The sequence below is a fragment of the Cavia porcellus genome, unplaced genomic scaffold (genome assembly GCF_034190915.1).
Source record: "Cavia porcellus strain 051 isolate PalLab524CR breed Dunkin Hartley unplaced genomic scaffold, mCavPor4.1 scaffold_1, whole genome shotgun sequence".
NCBI classification, from domain to species: Eukaryota; Metazoa; Chordata; class Mammalia; order Rodentia; family Caviidae; genus Cavia; species Cavia porcellus.
Genome location: NW_026947484.1, coordinates 96,148,426 through 96,158,607, shown reverse-complemented (window position 1 = coordinate 96,158,607; position 10,182 = coordinate 96,148,426).

Here is a 10,182-nt window from a genome sequence, read left to right as displayed (position 1 = left end):
TTTCTTGTCACAGGATGTCCTCATGTCTTCATCAATTTTGAAAGGTAAATCTGCAGGACATATTAGTATGAGTTTCAAGATGTGTTATTTTAAGGTTGAGGACATTTTGCTTTACTCTTTCCTGAAACTTAAAGTTTGTTTTCACCAATTTTTCATAATCCTAAAGGATTTACTTTAAAAATTCATTATTTTCCTTTTCTGATAGCTTGTACTATCTTTTTGTTGGGTAGGGCATTTGAATGATTCATCCTGAGAAGCTCATCTTTTTCATTATATTTATTTGACGTTGCATAAGACCCACTTATCAGTAATGTTGTATACTTTTCCCATACTTAAAAAGATTTTTGCTATGCTTTCTGTAAAAACATTTCTAAAATTTCAACTTCTAATTTCTAATTCTAATCCGTCTAATTCTAATCTGATGGTTAGTCTTCTTAACCATCATATAGTAGTGATGAGTTTGTTGTTGATATGAGTGTCTGGGACTTAACTGTGATCCTCAATCTCTGCAACGAGTGTATGGCAAAAGCATAAATGAGACAAGTACTCTGATTTGAGGGCACCAAGAATATCAAAACCCTTTAGCAGCATTATGGGTGATGAGACAAAGAGCTTCTCTGGGTGGTCCATATTTATCAGGTTTTCAAATAGAGGGGATACTGAGGAAAGCATGGAAACTGAGCAGGACCTTGACAGACACTCCAAAGACTACTCCAAGTAGTAAATTACTCCAACTTAGTAAAACTGTCTTATCTCCATGATGACATTTTATGGTGGGAATGAGACAGCAAGAGTGAGATGCCTGCAACTGCAGTCTCTACCTACTTAATTTGAGTTGGAGCCAAGTGTCATCAGCTGTGGCCTCATCTTGCCCTGTGAGGTGTCTCTGGCATTACAGGCAACTACAAGTCTCAGCCAGGACAAGAGATTCACACAACTTCACTAACTATGAATCCCATCTCCAGACAAGTGGCCTAGGTATAGAACAGACTCACAGGTAAACATAGAAGCCAATTAGTTAATTTTAAATCCTGCTCACAGCCACTTTGTACTGGTCTCCATCATATGAGGATCTCTTGGTTAGTTACTGTTTTTCAATGATTTGTTCTTGGCTTTATTTATTCAGTGTTATTCTTCATTTCAAAGTATTCAATTGAGTTGAGTTAGATTGTGTCATCTGGGTTTTAAGGAAAAAATTTCTACAGCCTATAATGAACATATACAGATTCTAAGTATACATTAATCATAAATATTAAAATTTGTTTTGAAAATTTCACCCTTTATCAATACTCCTTACATATTGTATTCTACTGCTATATATGGCTTGTCTGAGACATGGAGGATGGGAGAATGGATAGTGGACAGGACAAAGGAAAATAAGTACATTATTTGAAAGAAAAGGAGTTAAGACATGTCAGTAGGTTCAAATATGAAGCTGGACCCTGTTGGAATTGTGTTTATACCTCCAGTAATGGGCTAGCATTGATGGGATTTCAGAGAATATTTAGGCAGATGGAGGTATTCAGATGGATGGATCTATATTCAGAAATGGAGAGAGGTTGTCAGATTTTTGAACCTGTTCATATATTTCTAGGCAGTATTGTTTGTTTCCCGCATGACCAATTTTCTTCAGGATTATCCTTACATGTACTTGAATGGTACAACTTTGTTATACTAGCATTAGTTCTTGTTATCTAACCCAGGTATGCAAGTCCTGGTAACATAAATGCCATAACATAGATGCAGAGGAGGAGAGGAAGATATGTGAGACAATGGGAAAGAGAGGAAAACTGGTGATAAGGAACATAAAGAGTCAAAAACAAGAGAGGATAAAGACGTACAAGGAGCTAGGCAAAGGGGACAATTTTCAACTTGAACTATACTACTAACCAATACCAATAAAGAGCAATAACCAGGAAAATACCTCCCCCAGAAGGAACAAAAGAAACAACTAAGATGAAGTAAATCCAACTAAGAAACAAGAATGCAATAATTACAACAACCAAAATAAAAGAATTAAAAATGCAAACCTACATACAGACAATAGAGTCTTCATCTAGAGCTTCCTCTATGCTGAAGTCACCAGCTGATTGTGAGCAGTCAAGAGCTTTTCCCTTGTGGGTCAGATGATTGCCTGGCACAAAGCCATGAGGGCTCTAGAGCCCTGTGAACAAGTGTCCTGTTTGCAGCATGTCATCCAAATTATTCCCCTGCCAGGCTCTGTGGATCCTGTTAGCTTAATTGATTGGAGGTGAAGGCAGTAAATTACACAGATCGATATATGTTCCTTCCAAGACTATCATGGTTTATATCAGTGACCCCCTGCCTTTGCATTGTGCATTTGTTCACTGTCTGGACCTTGGATTGATGGTGTCAGTGCTACACTCACCTAGGTGTGGAGCCAGCAGCACACAATATAATGGCAGGAAGAAGGTGTATCTCTCTCTCTTGCCAGTTCCTGCCTTGCAGTTTGCAGCTGCCATGAACTGCAGCCCCACCATGCCACCCTATCTTGGAGCCAACTGAGTATGGACTGAAACCTCCAAAAACTGTAAGAAATAAACAACTTAGGAAAAACTCATCCCAAAATTCCAATAAAATTGAAAGGATCTCTGGATAGGCAAAACAATCTGTAAAAATAAGAACAAACACAGGGCAATTTATTCTTTTTAATTTCAAAACATACTACAAAACATAGTAATTAAAACACTGCACTACTTGCAAAATGTTACATACAGTAATATAACAGAATTCATTCTCCACATATAAGCTCCTGCATCCATGGTCATTTGACTTCAAGACGCATGTAATCTAAGACATAAAAGAAAATCTCTCAACAAACACAGCTGAGATATTTGAATATTCACATACAAATTAATGAAGCTGGACCAAAGCTCACATCTCACACACAAAAAATTCAAAGCTATAGTAAAACCTCAACCTGAGAAAAAAAATCTATAAATCATAGATCTCAGAAGCGTCTAGTATCCAAAACATTTAAAGACCATTTAGGATCTCAGAAGGGTCTAGTATCCAAAACTCAGTAACCAACAGAGAGGCATTTTTCCAAAAAAGATACACAAATGGACATAGGACAGCAAGCACTTGAAAATCTGACTGATATCTTTAGTTACTGGGGAAATGCAAATCAAAACCAGAAATAAATGCAACCTCTAAAACAATCTGGAGTCAAAAAAACTAAATTATTATTTAGTATTGAAAATATGGAGAAAATGAAACTTTCTCATATTTCTAATAAATAACTAACTTGCTGATGACTAAGGATACAAGTTTCAGACTCCTGGAAAAGATACCAAAACAACCAAAACATCAATTACAGACCACAATGGCAAGTTTTCTAATGGACATGCTATATTTCCAGAGGTATGGGCTCAGAGCAGGAAGTACAATCAGCAGACATTTGCATGTAACCGGCACTTCAGAAATAAGGGGAAAATGCAAAAGACTTTGATAGAATTCACAATTGGAAGAAGGGATAGATGTGTGACGATCCATTGGAAGAAACAGTTAAATCAAAGATTTGGCATAATTTACATTTTATAAAAATAAGCAATAAGTAAAAAATAATAGTTGGAATAAGATCAATTTTTTTCTTCCTTCAGAATTGTTAAAAAATGACAGAAAAATTCTCTAAACCTTGATTGTTCCTATTAGAATCCAAGGATGAAGACGCTATTTTTTGATACCTCCTTAAAGAAAAGGAAAGTAGATGGTCTGTGATGAATATCTTCATCTGTAAGACTTAAAATCAGTAATAGTATTACATATCAAATGATGGTAATGATTAATTGCTTTAATTTATACACTGTCCTCAGAATGGTTAGGGCTTTTTATGTTTTAGCCTTTAAGTTTGAATCAGGTTACAATGGTTTAGTTTCTAATTGTCTGGTTTATAATGGCTTAGGTGTGCGAGCAGGAACACTGAGACCATTTCAAGAGAATGACCAGGAAACTTTGTAGTGTTAGCTTGATTCTTCACAAGGAACAGGCAGAAATAGCCACTGACTGCATTACTAAAACATGCAGGTGCAGGGAATATCCAACATTCTAGAGAAAACCATAGCTACTCGGTGAACAAACCAGCTGACTAGAAGTACATATCTTACACCCCCAGACTTATCTTTTTGTGTTCAGAGAGTTAAAGGTTTTTAGGACAATAACAGTAAGAACCTTCCAACCAACCAGGAAAACCCTCTGATCTGTGAAGGTAAGATGCACTCCTCTCAGCACCCCGCTCTGCTAAGCGGTCAGACCAGAGGGAAACCCTTACCACTTCTTCAGTTTAACAGCTTACATTTAGTTTCCTTTTAATTTGTTACATCATTTGCTATTTTTGCACTACTCAATCCATGATGCAGTCCTTGATGATGAAATAAAACTAAATTTAGTTGTGAGTTTTAACAACGTAGAGAGCATTGCCTTGAGCTTTCTCACTTTAAAGGGTGAGAAACTGGGGCTGGGGATTTAGCTCAGCGGCATAAGCGCTTGCCTTGCAAGCAGGCAGTCGTGAGTTTGATCCCCGGTACCGATAAAAAGGAAAAAGACAAAAATAAATAAATAAATAAATAAATGGTGAGAAACTGTTTCAGAAACTGGAAGCTTATGGTAAAAAAATCATGAGACGACACACACGTGTTAGTAGAGATGGTAGAGATGATTCTGATACAGTTCTACGTGCTCAGAATGCTCCAGAGAGACAGACACAATAAAATAGATAAAAAGATGTGCAGATAGACCAGAGGATTTAGTAAATAAATTGGTTTGCCTGACTACCTTGCCTGAGAAACTACAAGACAGGGAGTTCACCTACAAGCAGGAGCTCCTGCTTGTAGCATAGTTCGTCCTCTCCCTGAAAGCCTTAAAACCAGAGAAACTGAACCTAATTCTAAGTGGAAGGCCACACCTAAAAATCAGGCAGTAGTACAATTCTTAGAGTCCAAAGGGCCATGGACTCTACTTCTGCAGTTGCAAATGTGGTTTAAAAAAAAAAAAAAAAAACCTCATCATAAAGCTTGTTAGCACAAACTTTTACTAACATAAAAGATGTGTATTCCAGTTCAATGACTTAGGAAATTTTGCCATTTCTTTGCCTTTCTTCTTTACTCAGATGAGTGAATGTGTTGGAAAATGCTGATCTTCCTCTATGCACTGATTCAGGTGTCAATTTCCTCTGGAAACACTGCCACAGACATGCACTATTTCTCTAGCTATTCCTACAATGAGCTGGTTTGAAACAAACAATTTCCATCACAACTCCTATGAGGGATTATAAGGATTACATATATTTGGCAAAGAATGGCCTGGTACTCAAAAGGAAAAGTAAATCCAGGCTCAGGACAAACTGACACCTGTATCTGAGAGGGAATCTCAAAGTCCTGATGGGACACAGTGGAAGGTGCTGGGTGTGCAGCAACTCATGGGTGGGAACATCGCAACTGTGGGAGACAGTGAAGACTGGAAGACTCCTGATAGCCTTTGTATACAGAAGAGGGAGAAGGTATCTTTCACACACCAGTTACAAGGCTCATGGCTAAGTCTCCTATAATAGAAGACAGAACACAAGTGAAAAGACTAACATTTATTTAACAAAAGATTACAAGATGTGGTAGCCAAGAGAAATGAAGACAAAAATATCCAGAGAAAGCTATGCATTTCTCTTAATTTTAAAATAAAAAACATAAAGCCAATAATACAGAATTTCAAAAGAAAAGATTAACAGTGGCTAATACATTACATATGATAAATTTCAAAGTAGTTGCTTAGATTACAAAATACAGGCATGAAAAAATGACCAAACAATGAAGGCACTAATCATTCTTTTTGATTAACTATTAGTAGTTTGCCTTTTCCCTTCTTTCTTTTCTCCTTTCCCTCCATGCCAGTTTTCTTTCTTTTTGAGTAGTTTCTTCCCCTTTCACTTTCACAATGCCAACTATATATTTTGGATCTCATTTACTCTTTAAGTAATTTACACTAGAGAAACAACACAATGTTTACACATAGGAGTCTTATTTCACTTATGAGTATGCTCTCAAATTGCATCCATTTACCTTTAAAAGCTTTGAGTTTATCCATCTTTATAGCCGAGTAGTATTCCACTACATAACAATAGCACATTTTTAAAATTCATTTCACAGTTGATGGGCATTTGGGTCGTTTCCAAAATTTAGCTCCCCCCACCCGCAAATTGTGCTGCTATAAACATGGGTGTACATATATTACAACGTTATCATGTTTTCAGTTTTCTTGGGACAAAAACCCAGAAGATGAAGAGCTGCATTTAATGGGACCTCCAATCATATTTCTGACATATCTCTGCACTGATTTCCACAGTGGTTGTACCACTCCTACCAAAAATGGACAAGAGTTCATTTTTCCAAATGCCCCAAAAGCAGTAGTTGGTTGATTTTTTCAATGCAGATATTCCCTCTAGAGTGAGATGGAAACACGCTGTTCTGTTAATTTGCATTTTTCAAATGACCAGTGTTGTTAAACATTTATTCACATATTTACTTAGTGTTAGAACTTCATCATCTGAGAAATGCATATTCATCTCAGATACCTACTTTTTTTTTTTTTTAAGATACCTGCTTTTCAATTGAGCCTTTCTTCTGAGGGGCCTGCTATTTTTTGCAATTTATATGTTCTAGATAGAAGTTCTCTGAGGGGGAAGTTAGCTAAAATTTTTCCCACTATGATGTGTAAAAAGTTGTTAATGAGATTCCAGTTGTTGAACCTTTGAAGTACTTCCTGTGCCATTTGAATTTTGTTCATGAATTCTCTGTGTACCCCTATGTTTTCAAGACTTCTACCTACCTTATCATCCAGTAGATTTAGTGATTCTGTTTTAATTTTAAATCTTGGATCCATTTTGCATGGTAATAGACATGGGCCAAATTGTGGCATGTGGAACACCAATTTTTCCAGCTCCATTTACTAAAGAGGCTACCTTTCTTCCAGAGACCTTTGGCCCCTGTGTCAAACATAAGATAGCTGATGGTTTTTGTAGATTTGTGGGCATCTTCTAATCTGTTCTGTTGACTCTCAGGACTGTATTTTGCCAGAACCATTCTGATCCCATCACACAAAATTTGTAATATAATTTCAAGTGAGGGACTTTGATGCTTCTCTGAGTGGCTTTTGTTACCTAGGACTGCATTTGCTATTCTAATTCTTTTATTTATTTATTTTTTTTGTACCAGGAATTCATCTCAGGACCTTATATTTGTCAGGCAGGTACTGTGCTACTGAGCTATATTCCCGGCTGTATTCTCTATTTCTTCTATAACCAAAAGAATTTTTTGAAATTTTTTGTAGATCTGTGGAGCATAATAATTTGTTTTGATCAGTATTGTATTAAATCTGTATAACAGTTTTGGCAGTATGGCCATTTTCACAATTTTGTTTTTTCCAATCAATGAGCAAGGAATATCCTTCCATGTTCAGATATCCTCTTCAAGTTCCTTTTTTAAAGTACTATAATTTTCAATACATAGATCTTTGACACCCTTTATTAGATTTCTCATTTTATCATTTCTTGGATGCTATTGTGTCAGGTATTGTTTCCCTAATTTCTCTCTCAATGAGTTTATTGTTTGTGTATAGGAATGCTATAGGGTACTGAGTGTTGACTCTGTATCCAGCTACACTGCTGAATTAGCTTATTAACTCTAGTAGTATTTTGCTGCACATCTGGGGGTCTTCTATGTAGACCATTATGTCATCTCCAAATCATTATTTGGTAGTCTTCACTTCCTACCCTTATTCCTTTTATTGCTCTAACTTGCTTGTCTAATTATTCTGGATAACGTTTCCAGAATCATAATGAATATAAGTAGTGATAGTACATATCCTTATCTTGTTCCTGATTTTAGGGTGAACACTTTCAGTTTTTGTCCATTTAGTAGATGTTGGCTGTTGGTTGTCAAGGAGGGTTTTTATCAGATTGAAGTAGAGACCATCTATTCAGATTTCATTTAAGGTTTTATCAAGAATGAGTGCTGGACTTTAGCAAAAGCTTTTCAGCATCTACTGAGATAATCATGTGACCCTTCCTTATAGCTCTGTTGATATGGTGTATTATGTTTATTGATTTGTGTTTGTAGAACTACCTTGAATTCCTGGGATAAATCCCATTTGGACATGCTGTATATTCTTCTTGATGAGTTGCTGCATTGTTTGATAGTGTGTTACTGAACATATTTGCATCTATGTTCTTTAGGGAGACTGGTATGTAGCACTCTTTTGTGATTGGATATTTTTCTGATTATGATATCAGAGTAATATTTCCCTCCAGGAATGTGTTAGGGATAACTACTTCCCTATCAATTTCATTAAACACTTGGAAGTGTATTGGCATTAAACCTTCTCTACATTTTATTGGAGATTTCAGCCGTAAATCCATCAGAATCTGGGCTTTTCTATGTTTGTTAGCTTTTAATTATATTTTAAATTTCATTAACTCATATTGGATTATTCAAACTTTTTATAACTTCTTGATTCAGCCTTGATAAACAATACATATCTAGGAATCTATCCATTCCTTCTGTGTTTTTGAATCCATGAGAGTAAAAATTTTTGAAGCTGGTATTGATGATCTTCTGAATTTCCACATGATCTGTAAAGTTTTCATCTTTCCTGGCATGAATGTAAATTTCTTGTTTTCTTCCCTGATAAGGTTGGCTAGGGGTATATCAATTTTTTACCTTTTCACTTATTCTTTGTACTATTTTCTTAATCTGAATTGCATTAATTTCTGCACAGATTTATATAATTTCCTCCTTTCTATGAGTGTTGGACTTGAATTGCTCTTTCTACAAGCTTGAAATGCATTGTGAGGTTGATTATTTGTGTTCATCCCATATCGATGATGTGAGATTTCACTGATATATATTCCTCTTAGGACCATTTTCATTCTGCCCCATAGATTCCAATATTTTTTTCCCCCATTTTCATTTGGTCACAGGTATTACTTCTTTAATTTTCTCTATCACTCTTTGATAGTTTAAGAGGGTGTTACATACTTACCATAAGGATTTCAGATTAAGGGAAGGAAAAAGATGGAAAGCAGGTAAAGCACTGCAATTGAGCAGCGCATGAACATCCTCGAACAAACAACACGTCTGGAAGACAGGAGCTTAAATTTTAAGTTTTAAAAACTGTTACAAATATAACAATATATAGCAACTGTATTCATGTTGTTACTACAAATGGAGCTACAAATGTGGGCAAATGTAGTAAAAAATGACACAGGAAAACTGAAAGGGAGAACAGAAAGTGGGAAATTCCTGTGAAACAGAGAGGACCATCTCATATAAACAGACTGCACCCATGGAGGAAGGACACTCACACTGCAGACTTTTGGGGACTTTGCTCTACCGTGCAGGTAACAGACAACACCATTCTGGTTCTCACCATGGCCCACAGGTGTATCCTTCAAATTGCTCTCCTGCTGTCCTTCACCACATCTCTTTCCTTAAGCTACAACATGCTTCAAATCCAGCAGCAGTTTGGGCTATCTGGGGCTCCTGAAGCAGGTGAAAGGAAAGCCTGAAAATTGCCATCAGGACAGGATCGATTTCAAGTTTCCAGAGATCAAGCAACCACAGCAGTTCCAGAAGGACAAGGCTGCTCTTGTCATCCAAGAGATGCTTCAGAACATCTTGGGTATTTTCAGAAAAAACATCTCCACAACTGTGTGGAATGAGACCATTGTGGAGAACCTGCTTCTTGAATTCCATCAGCAAATGGATCATCTGAAGTCAACAATCCTGCAGGAAAGACTGGAGGACAAAAACATGACCATCAGGGACACCACGACTACTCTGCATCTGAAGAGCTATTACTGGAGGATCAGCAGGTACCTCAGTGCCAAGGAGAATAGCATTTGTGCCTGGACTACTGTGCCAGAACTCATCAGGAACTTTTCCATCATTAACAGACTTACAGATTACTTTCAAGACTGAAGATCTGCCAGCCTGTGACCCTGGGACAGGACAACACCTACAGGAATGTTCATTCAGTGACTGGAAACAAATGCACTGCATTTGAAAGGACAGTAGAAGAGTTGAAAATAATTTGTTAATTTATGAATTAAGTTATTTGTATTCCTTATTTAAGTGTTTACTTTGGAAAATAAATTATGACACAAGGACAAAATGG